This window comes from Vigna unguiculata, chromosome 5 (genome assembly GCF_037176805.1).
Source record: "Vigna unguiculata cultivar grain cowpea cultivar isolate G323 ecotype 2 chromosome 5, ASM3717680v1, whole genome shotgun sequence".
In the NCBI taxonomy this organism is placed as follows: Eukaryota; Viridiplantae; Streptophyta; class Magnoliopsida; order Fabales; family Fabaceae; genus Vigna; species Vigna unguiculata.
This window is the reverse complement of record NC_140796.1, coordinates 23,753,377-23,775,095: the sequence shown is the minus strand read 5'-3', so window position 1 is coordinate 23,775,095 and position 21,719 is coordinate 23,753,377. Positions and strand designations below refer to the sequence as shown.

At 35.9% G+C, this 21,719-nt stretch overlaps 1 long non-coding RNA gene, 1 other non-coding gene and 1 pseudogene across 2 annotated transcripts; 1 reads left to right on the top strand and 2 right to left on the bottom strand.

Annotated features, from left to right (window-relative positions):
- Positions 1-303: 303 nt before the first annotated feature.
- On the top strand, positions 304-3,845 carry LOC114184497 (senescence-specific cysteine protease SAG39-like; annotated as a pseudogene).
- Positions 3,846-10,935: 7,090 nt separating this feature from the next.
- Positions 10,936-13,301, bottom strand: LOC114183931 (uncharacterized). Its single transcript, XR_003604527.2, has 4 exons — positions 13,107-13,301; positions 12,072-12,280; positions 11,609-11,684; positions 10,936-11,178 (listed from the first exon to the last, which is right to left on the bottom strand). It is a non-coding gene; the product is annotated as an uncharacterized LOC114183931 (long non-coding RNA).
- Positions 13,302-15,622: 2,321 nt separating this feature from the next.
- On the bottom strand, positions 15,623-15,729 carry LOC114186435 (small nucleolar RNA R71). Its single transcript, XR_003605093.1, has one exon. It is a non-coding gene; the product is annotated as a small nucleolar RNA R71 (small nucleolar RNA).
- Between the last annotated feature and the right edge of the window lie 5,990 nt (positions 15,730-21,719).

The window sequence follows — 21,719 nt, the reverse complement described above, 5'->3', positions numbered from 1 at the left end:
AAAGGTAATGGGAGGCATGCAGCGTCTATGGTGGGAGTGGGTTATGTGGTTAATGGACTGGAGTTGGCGGAGATGTTTCTTTCGGGATGAGGAGGTGGACCCGCCACTAGCAAAGCTGCTAGAGATGATGTTGATTATGCCGCGTAGTGGGGGATCCGTTCGGGCAACATCAGTGCGAACAGGTTGGGGGTCATGGCTCGTAGGTTGGGTGGAACGTCTGTCACAACGCGAATCATGGGGAGGGTATCGGTGATCGGATCGGGAAGGATGTGGGTGGTCATCTCTGTGGATGAAGCCACGGAAATGGCCAGCACGAACCAATTCTTTGATCTTGTCTTAGAGTGCTTTGCATTCGTCTCTAGTGTGGCCATTGTTTCAGTGATATCAGTCGTATTTGGTCATGTCTGCGTTGGGAGGGTTGGATGTTTTGCGAGGTGGTGGGATGAGGTCGGGTTGAAGAGCTTCATCAAGAAGGCGGGATTTGGGGACATTTAGGGGTGCATATCTGGTGAAGCGAGGTTGTCGAGGTTCTTTGGGTCTAGGATCAGGCCGTGAGGGTGGTTTGGGGGGGTGGCAGTGGAGGATGTATAATCATTACAAAACTTCGTGTGGAGGGTTTGCATCTCTTCCATGCGGATGTAGTCTGCAGCATGGAGCTTCAGTTCGTGCATGGATGTGGGTGGGTGTAGGTAGACGTTGTTAGCGAAGGGGCCAGGTTTGAGGGTAAGGGCCATACATTGCAGTATCATCTCTTGGTTGAGGTGAGGTGTGCGGAAGGCAGCCTTGCAGAAATGGTCGATGAAGGTCTGCAACCGTCTCATCTTGTTCCTGTCTGACGCCAAGGAGAGAGAGGGTTGTGGTTTGATGTGGACGGCTGCTAGCGAAATAAGTAGTGAACATATGGGAGAGGGTGTCAAAGCAGTCAATGGAATATAGTGGTAGAGTAGTGAACCATTCGAGTGCGGGGCCTTTAAGGGTGGTTGGAAAGGCTTTGCAGAAAACAGCATCATGGGATGTATAGAGGGTGACATGTGTTATGTACACTTTGAGGTGCTCGTCTGGATCAGTGTCGCCTGCATAACGGTCCAACGTGAAAGGTTCTCACTGGGCAAAGAAAGGGATGTTGGCAATGAAATCGTAAAAGGGTGGTGGTGCCTAGGTGGTTGGGGTGGTAACATGTGAGGTGGAATAGGATGGTGGATGGGGGTGGGAAAGGTGGACCGATATTTTCTAAATATTTTTTTATACTGAACATAAAATAAAATCTGCCTCTTTTAATTATAGTTTCCTCTTGTATTTTTTTTATATCTCACATAATTACTATTATTCATGGAAGAGGGTATAATAGTGGGAGAATTAAATTTTATAAATAATATCTTATGTTTTATTTTTATTATCACTTTATTACGTAACAAAATCATGTCATATTATATCTAATTTAATACTATTTTTTCAATCTTTGTATTTCTTTCTTCAAATATTTTTTAATAGTTTTAAATATATAGTGTTTTAACTAAATTTATATTTTATTTAAATTTAAAAATATTGTAAATATATAAAATACTCTTTACTTACAAATAAATGTTAATTTCAAACTATTGTACATGAATAAATATCACAAAAAATACCTTAACTTAATTTGTTATTAATATACTTGTTAAGTTTATTAGCAAAACAATAAAAAAAAATTAACAAAAAATTCAACAATTTAAATTGATGTAATAATTTATTAACAATTGAAATGATGAAGTATATTTCGGTTAAAAAATAGTACAATTTGGTTCAAAATTAGTGTGGTTTAGTTAAAAAACGGTTCAAAAATAGTGTAGTTCAGTTTAAAAATAATGCAGTTCAGTTTAAAAATAGTGCAATTTGTACAACAATTTAGTTTATAATAGTTCAGTTCATATTATAGTGTAGTGCAGTTCGTCTGAACTGCTTTCCAGTTCAGTGCAGTTCAGACGAACTATTTTTTAGTTTAGTGTAGTTTTTAATGGTTCATTGCAGTTCAGTATACTTTGCCCAATCCTACCAATATCCATAAGCAATGGTCTAACTCAGAAAAATATCATAGGTACATACAATAAGGTGGTGCCTTGAGATTTATGTTAGAAACTAAAAGCTAATTAAAAATTAAACGGTAACATGGCTATATAAACACCACACACAATCCTGAATACACGACAAAAAACACTTTCAAACATTTCACTAACCAACCTAAAGTAGTTATTTAGTCACCATGGTTGCAACATATCAGATATGGTGTTTTCAAAGCACTTTTCAAACATTTCACTAACCAACCTAAAGCACTTTTCAAACATTTCACTAACCAACCTAAAGCACTTTTCAAACATTGGCATGGGATTCCTGGCTTTTCAAGAGTAATGTCGCACTCTACAAGATGCCTCCATGTACGAGAGGCATGAGGAATTGATGGCTCATCATGGAAAAGTGTACAAAGACTCCCATGACAGGGAAAAGAGTTTCAGGATATTCAAGGAAAATGTGAATTACATTGAAGCCTTCAACAATGCTGCCCATAAACATGACAAGTTAGCCATCAATCACTTTGCAGACCTCACCAACGAGGAGTTCATAACTTTAAGAAATAAGTTCAAGGAGCATGTGTGCTCCTCAATAACAAAAACAACCACTTTTAAGTATGAAAATGTCATTGTAGTGCCATCCACTAGGGACTCACTACTAAAAAACTTATATTTTCTGTCAATTTTGTTTTGAAATAATTTTTGTAGAAAATACTTGTAATATTTGTTATGAAAAAAAATTTGCATGAAATTGCTACCAATTGTTTTTGCAAAATATTTTGTATAAAACATTTTTCACAACAAATTTTATACGAAATACTTACGAATTTTATAATTCTGTAGGAAATAATTACGTACAAAAGAATTACCTACCAATTAAGATTCCTACAAAAAATAGCAGGAAAAAGTCCTTTCATGCAAATTTTTTTAACAAATTTGCAAGAAAAATCTCATGTAATATGAAAATTTTTAATAGTGACCGGAGGCCAAAGGGTGCAGTGACACCAGTCAAGGACCAAAGCTAATGTGGTAAGTGTTTCATTACTCATTGACATTTTTAAGTAAACTTAAATAGGATCATTATCTAACTATTAATTCACCTTGTGCAGGATGCTGCTAGGCATTTTCTGTTGTTGCAACAACTAAAGGAATTCACAAACTGAGTACTGGAAAATTGAGCATGTCCGTGCCAACATTGAGAAGGCATTGCAAAAAGCTTTGTCAATCAACCAATCTATGTTGCCATCGATGCTAGTGGCTCTAACTATCAATTTTACAAAATAGGTGTTTTCACTGGTTCTTGTGAAACCTATTTGGATCATGGTGTGACTGTTGTGGGATATGGTGTTAGTGATGATGGAAGTGAGTATTGGTTGGTTAAGAACACTACTAAAAATTCTCATATTACATGGGAATTTTCTTGCAAATTTGTTAAAAAAAATTGCAAGAAAAGACATTTTTCTGCTATTTTTTCTAAGAATTTTAATTGGCAGGTAATTCCTCTGTGGGTAATTATTTCCTACAAAATTATAAAATTCGCAAGTATTTCCTACAAAATTTGTTGCAAAAAGTGTTTTATACAAAATATTTTGCAAAAAAAATGGGGCAATTTCCTGCAAATTTTTTTTCATAACAAAATTTATAAGTATTTCCTACATAAAAAATTTCAAAACAGAATTGGCAAGAAATATGAGTTTGTTTATTAGTGGAACTCATGGGGAACCGAGTGGCGTGAAGAAGGGTACATTAGGATGCAAAGGGGTGTGGGTGCTGTTGAAGGACTTTGTGGAATTGTTATGATGGCATCTTAACCCTAGTGCTTACATGTCAAACTTGATTCTACTGTATCTTAAACTTTGCAATACTTAAAATACATTTAGTAATTATTTTGCTAGAATTTGTCAGCTACATGCATTACAATTTCTATGGTTAACTTTGCATATTCTCTAAAGCAAATACTTCGTAATTATCAACACAATATCATTTTTTCTTTTATATCTTCAGTTGCGTATTTTTTCTCTATTTTCAAAAGATATGAAAACATTATTTGATTGGTTTACATATTGTAAAAAATATAGCTGATTAAACTTGCTCAAGTTTAAACTTCTCAGAACATAAAATTAAGTGGTCTTTTTTTATAAATATAGTGACACAAACACCAATATTGAGGCAATACACTGAGAATATATCACCTTCCATGGAACCCTATACGACTGAAGTTGCGTTAAGGATTGAAATAGAAGATAATTATATATTAGGAATAAATCTTATGAATGGTAAACGGGTTAGTTTAATACGATTTGGCATATGTTAGCTTGTCTTGTCCACCTTTGACCTCCGAGTTGGACGAGCTAGACGTGGTGGATCAAAGTAGAGTGACAAAACCGTAATCGTGATCCCCTTTTATCATTTTTGATATCTCTAACCTTGTGTTTGGATGAAGAATTTCAAAAATGCTTTGGATAAAGCATTTTAACAATGCTAAGAAATTGAAATGCATTGTATTTGAATTGCTTGCAATTAAATTCCCTTCATTTTCTAAATAACTTGTTTGGATAAAGAAATTAAAATACCTTACATTTTAATTTCTTGTTTGGATAAAATAATTAAATTTCTTGTGTGATAAAATTTCATTTTAACAATATTTATTTTAGGCTTAATTATTTTTTGAATTCATGATAAATTTGGAAACAGGCTCGACAACCCAAATGGGTTGGGCCAACCCGACGACTCAGACGGACCAGGAAAATCAGACGGGCTAGGTTGGGTCGGCCCGACGATCCAAACAAGCCTGATTAGCCTAACGGCCAATACAAGCCAGTCATAACTGTCAAGTTCGTTGACCCAATCCGAACCAACCCGTCTAGGTCGTTCACTCGGCTTTGGCCCCACTAGGTCATTGGGCCTGCCGATCGATATAGGTTATCGTGCCCGTTTGTGTAATCGGACACACTTGGCAAGTCTGTATCGTCAGGCAAGCTCGACCTGGCAAGATCATCAAGCCGGTCGGTATCGCCGTGTCATCGGACTGGTCGGGCTCGTCTAGGTCATCGGATCGGTCGGGCCCGACTAGGTAATCGGGCCGATCAGGCCTGTCAGGTTAACAGGTCAGTTGGCCTGCCAAAGCCGTGTGGGTCGCTTGACACCTCTAGGTTGAGCTTGCACGTCTTGCTTGCGCCATCAAACCCGCTGACTCGTCTTGCTTGTTAGGTCGGTTCAGCCTATATCTGTCTTTGAGCCCACCAACTCATCTAGGTCGTTAGTCCCATTTGGATCGTCGGGCCCGCTCGACCCGTTTATGTTGTCGGGCTAGCTAGTTTATATGGGTCATTGGGCCAACCTGACACATCTTGGTCGTCGGGCCGTCAGGCAGTGTGGGTTGTCAAGCTTGATTGACCTGTTTGAGTTGTCAAGCCCGCTTGACCCGTATGTGTCATCAGGTCACCCTAGTACGTTTGGGTCGTTAGGCCGATTCGATCCGTTTGGATCATCTGGCCAACCTAGCTTGTCATGCTTGTCTGGTTTATCGAGTCCGTTTGGGATTAAGTCTAGAGTGTGAGGTTGAGTGAGAAGAATTTCAAATTCCACCTTTTTTTAAGGATATTTTAATTTCTTATAATTTATCTAATTGAAATACTTCAAAAAAAATGAATGCATTTTAAATGCTTTTTAATTTCTTTTTCGAAACAAAGCATTTCATTACAAATAATTTCAAATTCTCCAAATAAATGAATCACCCTCTTGAATTGCCTCATCCAACCATAAAGGTTGAACCAGTGATGTACATGTAGTTCAAAATTTCTTACATTTTGTTGCAGACAATACAATATTAGTGACACTGGATAATTAACACAAACATTAAGAATTAATACTAGTTTTATAAATTTTCTAGAAATATATATATATATATATATATATATATATTCTATTTTTTAATATTGTGATTTTTTTTCTAATATGGACATGGGGATTCCATCAATATGAGAGATATTAGTTGCTTTACGGGTTTTTTTTTCGTACTAGGCAATTCAGTCGGCCTAACTACGAACTAGGCAAGTTTTTAAAAAATTATGGAGGTAGGCAAATTGTTCTGCCCCCAAACGATTTCTCAAAAGGGTATGAAGGCAGAAAATATGATAATGGCATAATATTTTTTTAATATTGACATACAAGATAGAAGAATAGAAAATTGAAAAGTAAAGATATTGAAATTAAAAAGGAACGTAATTCATTGGCGAAATGGGAATTGGTCCTTATGATGACCCTCAGTGCGACAATAAGAACACTTTTTCGGTTTATCTGGAATTAGTTTATCCATTTCTTTATGGATCCTTGTCGTTGTTGGTCGTCTAGAAGCCTTGCGCCTAGTTTGAGGGCATGGAATGAAATTTGGACTTGTATATGTTGACCAATAGTCCTCATTTCCCAGTGGGTGGAATTGGACTTGATAATCCTTATTTATGTATTCAAAGCTATAAATAGGATCGATAAAATTTGTAATTGGCATATGAGCAAAACAACAAACAGCTATGACGTGATGACAGGAAGGCAACTAGCTTGGAAGTGACCACAACCACACCACCAATCATTTAATTAGACAGTGAATGAGATTGGTTTTGGCCCATATTGATGGGGTGTCAATATCTCTTGCACCTCGAATTTTGAATTATCTCGATTGTAGCATTGAACATGACAATATGCGGATTTTTGGTGATTTTGTTGGAATAGGGCAGTAATGTGTTCTAGATACTGATGACCTACTCTTAACATATAGTCTACCTTCAAGCCACATTCAACAAACCACACATTTGTGTTTTCAATTTTTTTTAGCAGTGCACAAATAAGTAATGAGCGAGCCCCCTTAAGCACGAAGTTCATGCACTATGTCAAGTTTGTTGTCATGTGGGTGTACCTCTGCCCCCCATCATAAGCTTGATACTACTTGTGTAAGGGAATTTTATCTATGCAAGCCACTGCTTATGGGAATTAGGACCTCATAGGTGAATGTTTTGCTTGGACAGTAGGTTGTTTGACTTCGTAAGCTGTGAAAAAGAAATCACATATTAAATTAAATAATATTTAGTTTGAAGGAAAAATTTTATTCATATGGAATGCATGGTTAGGAAAATGTAGTACCCAATTCAATGAAATCTTTCTTTAGATATGCATTTTTGAACATGTTGTTGAAGTTAGAAGCCAGATGATGTATGCAGTAGATGGAGGGAGGATTGTCTAATTCCCAATCAACTTCTTTTGAGCGTATGGCTAACAAAATGCCCTTGCCCCTATTAGTAATGAGGCATAGATTTGGTTGAGGAGTTACATGTTCTCGTAGTAGTTGAAAGAACCAAATCACTGTCTCCTTTGTCTCACCTTTGACTATTTCAAATGCCAAAGTAAATACGTTTCTATTTCCATCCTGAGCAATTGTAGTTAGCAAGGTCGCATGGTATCTACCTGTTAAAAATGTTCCATCTACTTGAACAATAGGTTTACAATACTTAAAGCCTTCAATGCATGGTCCAAATGCTCAGAAGCAACATTCCATAATGTATCTGGATGTCCAATCTTCACCATTAACATTAATTGGAGGACTGAAAAGTTGGAAAATTGTCCCAGGATTAGTGTGTTGGGTAGCTTGTAACGATCTGGAAACTTCATTATAAGATTGGTCTCAATCGCCATACTTGATGACAATTGCTTTCTCCTTTTCTATCCATGCTCTTCTATATGTCACGGTATATTCATAACAACTTTTGACGTCTACCACCAAGCTTTTAATGTGAATGCTTGTGTTCGTCCTGACTAAATGGAAAACAATCGAAGGAATTTAAGTCTAATTCAGATTGCAGTGATCTTGAGAAATTAATGTTGAGAAACATGTATGTCAGTCGTTAATGGACATGATTTCCCAATGATGTCTGATTTTGTTGTAAGCAACCCTCAAACGCCATTGACATCCATTGTTGTAATTGATGCATCGTGCCACGTAAAGATGGGCTTTCGATTCGACAACATTGAAGTTGTATCCAGTGGTGATGTGATAGTGTTTTATTGTAGATACTGTTGCCTATTTTGAATTGAAGTGTAACATCCCAATTTTTGGGATGTCATGGAAAGTTAGAAAATGAACGCGATTGGCGTAAACAGATTATCATTGAAAATGTACTAAAAAAACCTTTAATTTGATTTAAATTACACAGTTCAAATAGTCCATTTGTTTAAAAAAATTCAAATAACAATTTCGAATAAAAGAAAATTATATAGTCTTCGGTATCTTATTTAAAACAACTAAATAAATTATAAAAACTCATGAGTTCACCCCAGCCTCTCGTATAACAGCATCTACATTATCATCTCCTGTATAACACACACGTTATACGATCAGCGCACGTACAACAAACACACAAACAAACAAATAGGAGTAAGTTAACCATAAAAACAATGATGCATAAAAGAAAATCGTAAATAAAATATCACAAATAATACTCAACATCACATTCAAGTAACACTTAAGCATTATGATCACAATCAAACTTGGTTTTGAACACACAACTCCCAAAATCCAAACAACCATACCAAACCAAACAGACTATCACATTCATCTAGAATCCTTAAACATAGTAATCATGATCAAGCTTTTGTTTTCCGCGACCTTTTACCCCACAACAACATCTAGTTTCCTAAAAATAGATCGTTCGATGTGTCCCGCTATGGCAGTCAGACTGTCTCCCATATTCCTTAAGGAATTATGAGTAAAAACGTTGATGCATCGCACACCGGGCACCATACTCGCAACGAGCCAAAATAAGGTGAAACATCTTTCCGCTCCCCACTACTTCACACAGGCGAGAGAGGACAACACTCGGACCAATCCTCTGCCACTACTTCACACAGGCGAAGAAGACCCATTTCCACTGCTTCACACAGGCGAAAGAGTCATAATTAGGTCTCTAAGTACGGAAAACCTCACACAACCCTTAATTCCACCAAGAGTCTTCAAGAAAGGCAAAACACTCCTGATGAGTCATTATTTTCCTTCATTCCACTAGCCTTTGTGTACCCATTTGACAGTTTTTCAGTGCTTAATTGTTCATCTTTAGTGTGTTTTCATCTGCTGGGCTTTATTGGGCCACTGTTCCGAATTTGGACTAATTTCACATTATTTGGCCTAATTTTCGTTTTTAATTATTTTTAGGTATTTGGATGAAGTAATTTTGGAGCTTGGACATCAATATTTAGTTGAAGATTATCGCCACATCATTTCCACATCATTTCCACGTCATCTGAGTGAATGGGCCAACATTAGAGGCCCAAGAGTGGCATTTTTGTAATTCTGAGCGGCAGAGTGGCAATTTTATAAATATGAGTGGAAGATTTGATGTGACCACGAAATTAGGTCTTCTCCTTCATGCAACAGCCGCACACCTCTATTCTCCATTCTCTCCAACCTGCATTTTCGTTCTCCAAGCTTCGATAGAGGTGCTCCTTGCGATTTTTCACGTTTTGCCTAGTTTTTACCGTTTTTTTGCACATTTGACAGCTCCCAATGAGGGTTTCATGTTTTGAATTCGTTTTCTAGCATGGGCAGCTCATTTTGCGGAATTTATTGACTTGGAACAACACTCATTGATGGGGTTTTCGTATTTATATATCACAGCACCATTTTACATTCCATTGAAGCTTTGAAATCTCTCTTTTGCTCTTGATCTGCGTTTTAAGAATTCGTAAGTTAGGGTTTTCGATTTTTGATGTTCTGTTTCAGATTTGAAGTGCTTGATTGTTCCATTTTGATGTCTAGCTAACCCTATTGCATTGATTCCTTGACGAAATTGAAATGAAACCATGAGATTGTTGGTCATTTTTGGGGTTCCATTCGAAATGGTCTTTATTTCAGGTTGTGTTTAGATGATAAACATGTTTTTGATGCAATGTTAATCTCAAATTCATGTGTGCACATTAATGGCTCGTATTCATGCTTAATGTTTATGAGTTCTGTCATAGCTTGCTTTAATTTGTGGGTGTTAACTTCCTGAAATTTGTTATGCTTAATGATAATGAGTCCATGGTAATTTTCGCTTAGTTGATTACTTAGGACTCATGAGAGCAAATTCGAATAGAACAATTATTTGGTGATCTATGATTGGTGGACTTTCAATTGAATCAAGAAATCATTGCGTTTTCATACAACTGTTAAATTTATCTGCGAATTGAAGTTTGTTATGAATCGAAATCTGCCAACCCCCCATGTGTTATTGTGTTGTGTTTGAATCTAGAAATTGAAGCTTTGGACAAAAATATTGGTCGTTGGGAGACGACTTGGTTCACTTTCATATACTGCATTTTATCTGTTTTAATTTGGTGGGGTACGACCTCTATCAAATTTGGCGTCGTTGCTAGGGACCAATCGTTTTCACTACAAAAAAATATGTAAATACCGATGTTTATTTTTGTAATTTACGTTATTTTTAACTGTCGTTATTTACTTGAGCGACAGTTTCCTGAAATGTCGTAATTCTTGTCGTCACAAAGTATAATACGGCGGTTATAGATGAACCGCCGCAACAACCGTCATTTTATACAACGTATAAAGTGGCGATTTAAAGAGGCAAAAAGCGTCAATTAAAGCTAACAAATAATATTTTTACTGGATGACAAATATAATGTGAAAAATGACGCTTTAAACTGACACTATTATCATTATATTATGACATTTTTAAATGTCACCAATTTAATTAATTACAATTTATTCTGAGATTAATTACGTCATTATCAAATGTATCAAATGACGTAATTTTAATATTTAATTATTTATTCTTTTTTAATATTTCTTATACTTTCATAATTCGATAAAATTATTTTTTCATGATAATTTAAAATATATAAAAAATTATAGCACTATCAAATAGAAATTGATAAACTAAATTGATTCATTGTCAATATAACATAACTACATCAAAGTGCCAATTCAAGCATTTGGAAAAAAAAAAGACAACATTAAGAGTACCAAAATATTCAAGCATCTAAGAAAAAAAAGACAACATTAAAAGTCCTAAGTCTAAGGTGTTTTGCTTCCACCACTTGATCCTAGTATTTCATGCGGAGATGACACACCACTTTCGATATCTGGTGCCTGCAACGAAGAAATAATATAGTATATATGAGTAAGGGTAAAGAGTAGATTACTCCTACAATACTAAAAACAAGCTTCAAGACATAAACTTCAATATGACATTTCTGCTTGCGTGGAAAGTCCCCGTGGAAAATAAAATTATATGGTTTAGTACTTAATAAAGTGGAGAAAAATTAACAACACATTGCTTTTATTTATTTAAAAATTTCATATCGCTTAAATTTTTAAGTTAATAGTAATTTATAAACTATATATCTTTCCTTAATTTATAGATATACTGTTAAAAATGAAATCAATAAGGATTTAAACAAACTATATTTAGAAAACAGTTTTAAAATGAAAATTACCAAAATACAACTAAATAACCATACAGATTAAATAATACTAATTTATTGAATTCTTGAACTAATATGGGAGCAATGTCACTTACAGTTTCAAACCCAATTGACCGCTATGTTGTATGAAATTGATATGCCTTAGTAACTCAGAAAACACTTGGATTAGATCTGGAAAATTGAAATGGTTCAGACACACCAATCATTAACATATACAATCAACACTAGTAAGATAATTTCACATAATTAAATAAAGTGTGAGTGGAAAAATAAGCAAACAAAACTTAAATGTTGTTTCTTATATATGTTCTGGTGTCTTTATTATATACATATTTGAATATTTTATCTGTGGAGAAATATTCATTTTGTTGATTCTCTCCTTTAAACAATAATTAAATGTCAAATATTGCTTCTGTGGAAAAAGGTAATTGAGATATTACCATCAACTTTAATCCAACCCATTCCATTGTTAACGTTGTGTTACTAAACAAAGTGAAATGTACAAAAAGCATGAGAAAAACAGAAGAAAAGAATAGCATCTTGAAAGCTAAAAAGCACCTTTTGTAGGATTTATTCAAATTTATAGTGCTTGTCCACACCAACAGGCACATCTCAAGTGCAACTCATCCCTTTGGGAAACACAACAAAGTCACCAGCAGAAATTTGAACTGATTCATTTAACCCACACCTTCACTTTTCCTTCCACAAGATAGTAAGTCTCTTTTTCTTCATATGACCATGGGAATTTGCCTTGAGGGCATCCCCATCTGTTATACATCAAATGTGTGTTACACCAAATCAGAGACAGATCAAATGACACAAAAAATTGTAAATTAGAAATATAGCTTCTTGCAGCCTTTCAGGAACATAAAAATATATATTCAACCATATTGGAATACCATGTCCACGAAGAGACTGCTGAAAAATACTATTGAAGAACCCATACTAATCTTTTAGTGTACTTCTGGACCTACAAATAAATTAGTTAATGCATGCTTAAAAGTAAAATTAATAAAAAGAGCATGTTTAGGAGTTTAATTTTCATGAACAATGTTAGTGGAAAGATAATTTAATACATGATTTACCTAGCAAATATCATTCTCAAATAAAAATGGTAATGCTTAAAAATAATATAGGCAATAAACAAACCATATTAAAGTAATTTTCCAATTCTCCTCTCCGCCACAGAAAAGGAGCAGGGCCTAAACATACTACTTTTAAAAGATCATAACAAAACCATTATCAGGGTCTTGGAGTTCAAGAATTGATCTTAAATAGTGAAGATCACAAAGGGATAATTTAAAACAATGCAAACAAGTCGGTTGTTACCACCCAAAATATTTATACTTTGACATACAAAAAAATGTTGATTACTTCTCCAATAAGACTGCTCTGGTAAGTCAGAAACCTTAGAAAACAACTGGAACTAAAATCTCAAGATCTACAAAGCATGATATCGATAACAGAATTGCATATAGAAAATGACGCTCAAATTCCGCCATTTGTCCTGAAAGAGGGGGAGTTTTAAGAACCCTAACCCAATTGTAATATGATTGAAGAAAAGAAAAAAGTGTTGGTTGTTAAAGGATTTACCTTGAGGTCGATGTTGGAATGAGAAGTGAGAAAAGGGCAAATTGGGGATCTTTGAGAATGTTCTTCCACTTTCCGGGACCATGCTTTTCTACTCCGGCGATGAGTGCGTCTTCTTCGTCTTGCGTCCACTTCTGCTTCTGATTCCCCATTCACATTCACACTCAAATTCACATTCGCGCGAAGGAATCAAACAGAAAACCCTAATCGTACAATTGGCCACTCAAATCAAAAATAGGCAAGATTAAATTCAAAAACGCAACAATACTTTGATGAATGTCATACCAGAAACAGAAAAGGAGTGGACTGAGGCGCAAATGCGAGCAATCGAACCTTTCTCCTTCAGAACGAGGTTGAATAACCCAATCGAGCAAATGTGAACGGCGGCAATCATGGACTGAGGTGCAAATGGAGGCGCAAATGGAGGCGAATGAAGGAGAAAGGAGAAAGAGGTGAAACGAAAGAGGGGAAACGAAGAGGAGAAAGGAGAAACGGAGAGCGAACGAAGACGTGAGGGAACGTTCTGAGAGTGAAGTGATTTAGGGTGAAATGAAGGAGAAAGGAGAAAGAAGAAAGAGGCAAACGGGGAGAGAGGGAACAAAGTTTTACAAAAGTTATAAGGAAAATGATATTTTAACCCACTTTTTTTGACCCACTTTTAACTCATTGCTTTAATCACCATTAGATTATCTTTTTTTATTCTTTTTAGTGATGTGATGTGATGATCTAATGGTGATTGAAGTGGTGGGTTAAAAGTGGGTCAAAAAAAGTGGATTAAAGTATCATTGTCCAAGTTATAAATGACAGTTGTATAATAATTTTGGAAACTAAAAGTTTTTGAAAAGTTAAAAAAATATTAAATTGTTGAGTGGGAAAATGAAATAGAAAAGAGAAGGAACAAAGTTTTACAAAAAAAAAAAGTAAGTATCGAGACAAAAATGATACAGGAAATAATTTCATAAAATTATAAAAATAATATTTTATATAAAGTGGCATTTCAAAATGACACAATTTTAAATATAATATGACAATGTAAAATATGGTAGTTAGAAACGTCATATTATACATGTACATTATGGTTGTTATCAAACTGACATATTATACTGCGAAAAGCGACAATTTTAATTAACCGTCGTATTAAAAACATCGTTATATACATGATTTTTTGTAGTGTTTGTTCAAAGTAAAAATTTTAGTGTGTTTATGTTAAGTGTTTTGGTGTGTGTAGTTCAAGTGTGGTTGAGTTGGTATATATTCATTGTGATGTTATTGTTTTGTTCAGTGCTTGTTTCCATTCTAGTGTGTTTTCTGTCGTGTGCGCCTTGTTTGTGTTGTAGTAGAGTGAATAGTGTCGCGGCGCATGAATAGTGTCAATTCTAGTGTAGTGAATAGTGCATGAATAATGTACGATTCTGGCATTTAACTTGTGGATTTTTTTTTCTGGTAGCTACGGTGCTTGTTTTGACTTGAAATTTTTTCCCCCCACTTCTAAGACATTGAACTTGATGGGAAAAATAGTTGGAGCAGTTCGTATGGTCTGAGTTGAGAGATTTAAAAACTTTTTGGACTGATTTTTAGTGAAACTTCAGAGGACCATAACTTTTGCTCTGGTTATCAGAATCATCATTATTTTATATGCATTTGGGATGAAATTTAATTTCCTACCTTGTTAGTACACGCTTTGCCCTTTTGCAAATTCAGATTCTCTAGAAAATGCCATTTTCTACATTTCAGCAATGTTTTTTGTGATTTTTCTTCATTTTTTTCACTTTTTAAAACATTTTAAAAGTACTTGTACTTTGGGTTTTGATCTGATTTTTTTTGTGGTTCTGTTTGAGCACTCAAAGGACAATCCTACCAATTTTCAAGTCATTTGGAGTTCGTTTGAGTATACTTGTAGTTATACCTTATGTTGGTGCATGACTAGGGGAAACCCAAGTGAATTACGACCATTTGACCCTGAGATTGATAGGAAATTCCACAGAGGACGTAGACATCTTAGGAATCTATCTTTGCATGCTGAATATTCAGTGACTTTTCCTAACTCTTCTGATTCTCATCATACTCCTGACACTCCTCATTCTTTGCATTCTGAGCATACTGTTTATTTTGAGCATTTTGATTTTCATACTGATAACATGGCTCAACCTCCTCCACCTCATGAGAGGACCATGAGTGAGCTCACTGCACCAGAGTTCACTTATGATAGTTTATGCATTCAATACCCTGAAGAGGAAGTTCCATATGTGTTAAAAATTGGATTAATACACTTGTTGCCAAAGTTTCATGGCCTTGCAAGTGAGGACCCGTGCAAACACTTGAAGCAGTTTCATGTTGTGTGTTCCACCATGAAGCCTGCAGATGTCCAGGAGGACCATGTATACTTGAAGGCTTTCCCTCATAAATTGGAGGGCAATGTGAAAGACTAGTTGTACTACCTTGCACCCAGGTCCATCACGAGCTGGGATGACCTGAAGAGATTGTTTCTTGCCAAATTCTTCCCAGCTTCAAGGACAACAGCCATAAGGAAGGAAATTTCTGGCATCAAGCAATAATCTGGGGAAACCCTCTATGAGTACTGAGAGAGGTTCAAAAATCTCTGTTCAAGCTGCCCTCACCATCAAATCTCTGAACATCTCCTTTTGCAGTATTTTTATGAAGGCCTGCACCACATGGATAGAAACATGATTGATGTCGCAAGTGGTGGTGCTCTTGGTAACATGACCTCAGCTGCAGCTAGGCAACTAATTGAGAACATGGATTCCAATTCTCAACAATTTGGCACAAGGATTAATGTTATAGTTGTTAGAGGAGTCCATGATGTAGAGGCAGCCGAGTATACCAAGAATTTGGAGAGTAAGATTGATGCTATTACCACACTGGCCAATCAACTTGCTTCCAATAAAAGAGCTCCAGCTGCAAGAGTTTATGGCCTTTGTACATCTGTTGATCATTTTACAGACTCTTGCCCAACATTGCAACAATAGGTTGTTGCTTCTTCTTCTTATTCTACACCAGTGGATACTTCTAAGGCCTATGCAGCTAATATTTTCCACAACAATAGACCCCAACATCAGTAGTAAAACCATGATTTGTCAACAAACAAATACAATCCAGGATGGAGGAATCACCCTAATTTGAGATGGGGAAACCAGGGTAACCAGCAGCAGCAAAACCAGCAAGCTATGGAGCTATCATGGAATCTCTTGGTCTTCTCCTTGTAGAACATAGAGTTCTAATATGCCTCCAGACGGATCTCATCTAACTCGTTCAACTGCAGTTTCCTTTCCTCTCCAGCTTGATCAAGAGAGAAGTTGCATGACTTGACAGCCTAGTAGGCTCGGTACTCTATCTCCACTGGAAGGTGGCATGGCTTACCAAAGACAACCTGATAAGGAGACATCCCTATAGGTGCCTTGTAAGCAGTCCTATGAGCCCAAAGAGCGTCCTTAAGTCTATTACTCCAATCCTTCCTGTTGAGATGCACAATCTTCTCCAAGATCCTCTTGATTTCTCTGTTTGAGATCTCGGCTTGCCCATTAGTTTGGAAGTGATATGGTGTAGAAAGTTTGTGCACAACCCCATACTTTTGAAGCAAAACCTGGACAGATTTAGAAGGTGAGGATTGCCACGTGGCATAATCTGGTTGAGTGGAGTTTAAGTGGTAGGAGGGGTGCAACTTAGTAAAAACTGGGGGAGCATAATAGGTTTTGTGGTCCACTTGCAAGAGGAGTGTGTAAATAAGAACTGGGGGTGCATTTAGGTCCTGATTTAAATTTTTCCAGAATTTCCTGATTTTGAACTTATTTTGTAACTTTGAATATTTCGAATCCAAACTTTTAATGACTCAAACCAAACTTCAGTTGCATTAACAAACATTAGAATATCCGATAATATTATATGCAACTAAAATCAATTTTTACGTTATTTTTACCTTACGTACTCAATAAATCCAATAATCACAAATCCCAATTAAATCAATCCTTAAGCACAAAAATTCTATTAAAATCCCCAAATTTAAACATTAAATGAGGGCAAAAATTTGAACTCATCAATTGGCTAGTTAAAAAAATTAGGCTATCTTTGCAAGCTAAAAACTACATTTAATTGAATCAAATAGATCACCAAGTTAGGATGCAAATAGTACTGAACTGTACACTTTCAATCAATCAAAAATAGAGTTAATCGATTGATTTTACTAAACAGATTCTGTTCTGGTATAATCAACTGATTGAAACAGGAAAATAGTCGACTAAAATACTGGGAAAAATGTAGAAATGCGAATTTGAATTTTAAACCAGGAACAATGCATAAGAATGATCAAGATAGGTTCCAAATGATTATGTAAACATGCTCAATGTTTCAAATGCTATGAAAACATGCAAGAACATGAAAAAGATGATTAAAGCACAAGTTCTTTATACTTTAAAATGAAAATGCAAGAGAGAAAGGTTAGAGAAGAGAGGACACCACGAGATTTTTATACTGGTTCACTCAAACCTGAGCCACATCCAATTTGTCAAGGCAACCTGAGCTTGACTTTGCACTATTTCAAAAGATTTACAAAGTATCCACCCTTACACTTACAAAATATGCAAAAACACCACAAAAGACTCTTGAATCACAAAACAATCACACAAGCACAGCAAGAACCCTCTTGCAGACCTGGAAAACCACCAGGCACACACCCAAAGCTTGAGAAAGATCAAACCTCAATGGTAGCACAACCCATCCTATCACAAACCACTTTCTCCAAGCTTCAAACCAAGCCAAAAAAGCTCCAAGAATTGATCCAAGATCAATCTTCAACAGCTGCAACACGTATGATCACGAAGGAGAGAGTTTCCACAAGTTTCCAGAACAAATTCACGCTCTAAAATGATCAACTCATCTCTCTTTCGAAAATCACAGCTTTTATAGTCAAACTGTTACGAAATTCAACAGGTTGATTTTCAAATCAATCGGTTGATTTCACTTGACTTAAGTGAAATCAGTCGATTAAAAACTAAATCAACTGATTGAATTTGTTGAAGTTTAAGACTACTACAGCTAACCTTTTAACCTATTGAAAAACCATTCAACAGACTAAAAGAGACATTTTAACCTGTTGAAAAACCATTCAACAGATTAAAAGACACACCTAAGACCAAAAACATCTAATTAATGCTATAAGGTCTACACCATGAATTACAAACTTAAAATACACTTTCTAAATTATGTAACTACATAGAGAGCACACGTTCCAGCCATGATCAACATGGTTATCATCAAATCACCTTTCCTTCGTCAATGTAGGCTTCATTCCAATGGTAATGGCTTCAAGATAGTTCAAAAGAGTTTCATTCAATCTTTATCAAATCTTCAAGAAGCACACCACCTTGGCTTCTCATGTCAACAATCTCCCCCTGATTTGATAAAGCCAACCTCTATTTCATTTCATCTATCTTCTTCTATCTTTCATTGCAAATGCTTCCATTTGTTGGATACCATTAACTTGATGAAGTGACACCTTAGCTTGAAGCTTGTGAACCTGAAAGACATTTACAGTAGCACTACGCACAAGCTAGCAAGTATACAAATGTGATCATGCTCCCCCTATCAATAATATGGGTTCAAATTTAGATTTGATTATTGATTCCAATTTTAAAGCTTAGTTCAATGCTTAGTTTAATTGGTTTCTGATTTTCCAATTTTTCTCCCCCTTTGGATTCATCAAACAAAATAAATGCATAAAGATAACAAGCATTGCATATCATTTTATTAATACTTGAAGGGAATACAGCCAACAGAAACAGAAATCAGAAAACAGATGCATAAAGTTGATACAATCAGCCGACTGAAATGAAAAACAATCAACTGAAACAGACAAAACTCAAACTGAAAAATCACAAACACAAGGATGCAATGCATGATCCTAAACAACCACCACACTCAGTCATCCTGAGGATCATTTCTGGTCTAGAATGAGTGGAGCATATCATGGATGTCATGGATTTGGCCATCCAATACATTAAATCTCTCATTGCAAAAGTTGTGATGTGCATGTTGGGACACATTGAGCTCATGCAATTGGTCCAGCACCATCCTCTCAAAATGTGAGTACACAAGGCCTCTATCCTTTGGAGGGTTGTAGGGAATCAAGTCCATATGTCCAGCAGTTGGTTCTTCCTTTTGATTTGCACCACTTGGACCAGCTTCATGGTCATGTGAACCACCAACAACAGCTCCAACAATTGTCCATCCATTTCCCACCTTGAGAAAGCCCATTTTATGCAGATTTTGGTTGGAGGTATGGTTCAACAATCCAGTTGACTCTTCTAGCTCATCCTCTACATCAATTCCAAAGTATTCAATGAATTTAGACACTAAAACCACATATGGTAGCCTAAAATCCGTGAGCCTCTTGGCCTTGAGCATGTGATCACGAAACACATAGATCCAATCCACTTAGATGTTGTTTTAAATGCAATACATGAGTATCAAGTCTCCCTCATTCAATGTTGAATGGTTGCTACCACGTGGAACTATGATTTTTGTGACTATCATAGCAAGAAGCCTTTGATCTACCTTGAGACCACCAACATGGAAGTGTTTGATTTTAGCAACAGGATTCCTCAAGCATTGGTGAAAAACACCTTCACCAAGTCTGGATAGATTTTCCCTGAAAGTTCAAGGAAGGACTTCAACTTTTGATGCTTTAGTTGTTGGAATAGGCTCTCAAAACCTTCAGCCCTTAGCCATGAGAACCTCAGCACCTTAGGAATGTTGATCTGTTTCCTATTCATCTCAATGAGGAACACTTGAATGTTGTCCTCATGATCCTCAAACCATGCTTCAATTCTTCCATGGCTTTCATGATTTGGAGACCTTGGGGTAGGAGGAGTGGAGTGTTCATCATCATATTGGATAGCCCTTTGGGAACGACGAGGCATGATGAGTGTTGGTATGACTGTTTCTAAGAGATGTATGATGGATATGCAGCAATACAAGTGCAACATTTATAATTGAACCAGCTGATTTTCAGAAATAGTTGATTAAATGGTGCAGATTTTTCTAATTAATTCGTTTTAGGTTACCCAAATCAGTTTAATGCAGTCCAAAGCAGTATCTCATGCATTCATGATGTTTTCAATGTGTTTTTATGAGTGAATCAATCAGTTCAGATCATGTGAGTTGCATGCACATTGGAATTGTACACTAGAATGCTTTTTGGTCAAATAAATCAGTAAAAGTAACACATGGCTGATGAAATGGGGAGTTAGGAGCAGATAGTACTTGACAAAAAGATGCTTTCTTTGACTGGGTCAGCTTAACAATTCAATTCGTGAGTAAATGCACAGTTTAAGTAAAATCAACAAGTTGAAAAACAGAATCAGTCGACTAAAACAGCATCAGAGCATCAGAGATTAAAAGAAAGAATCTGGTTAAGTGAAATCAGGTGACTGATTTTGAAAATCAATCGATTGAAAATCGTAAAATTTAACTTCATTTTTCCAGATTCAGTTTTAATGAAATCAATATACTGAATTGTGAAAACAACAGATTAAAAATCATAGCAGATCAATTTTTCAGCATTCAGTGGTAGTTTAAGTGAAATAAACATGTTGAAATACAGAATCAACTGGTTGACAGATCATGTTTTTGCAAACAGTGGCGGATTTAACTGAAATCAACACGTTGAAATGCAAAATCAACAGGTTGAATATGACAGTTTTCAACTTTTGCATACAACAGCAGATTTTTATGAAACCAGTGCATGAGTACATAAGATTAACATGCTACAAACACATAAGACCACATTCTTGATGTCTAATATGCCTAGTTTAGTCCTTAGCTTGTTAAACCTATCTCTAGCCAATGGTTTTGTAAATCTGCCAATTGATTTTCAGTTTTAACAAATTTGATTTCACAATCCCCCTTTTGAACATGATCACGAATGAAATTATGCCTAATCTCTATATGCTTGGTTTTAGAATGTTGTATAGGATTCGTGGTTAAGTTGATTGCACTAGTATTATCACAATACAAAGGTACCTTGCTTAGCCTTACACCATAGTCCAAAAGTTGATGCTTCAACCATATGATTTGTGCACAACCATGTCTAGCAACAATATATTCAGCTTTAGCTGTGGAAAGTGCCACACAAGCTAGCTTTTTGCTATTCCATGAGATTAGACTTGATCCAAGCAAATGGCAAGTACCACCTGTGTTTTTCCTATCCAATTTTCACCCTACATAGTCTGAATATGAAAAACCACTAAGATTTATGTTAGAATCACATGGATACCATAAACCAACATTGGTTGTTCCTTTGAGGAACTTTTTGCAGCCTTAAAGTGTGATTCTTTTGGATTTGCTTAAAACCTAGCACATAAGCATACTCCAAACTGAATATCTGACCTACTTGTTGTAAGATAGAGGAAGACCTAATCAACCCTCTATATTTGGTTGAATCCACTGGTTGGCCAGCCTCATCTGCATCCGTAAGATAGTTTGTTGCAATTGGAGTGACAACTTCCTTACAATCCTCCATTTTGAACTTTTTCAACAAGTCAAAACAGTATTTTGATTGGTTTAAAAATGTTCCATGCTTGAGTTGCTTGACTTGCAACCCTA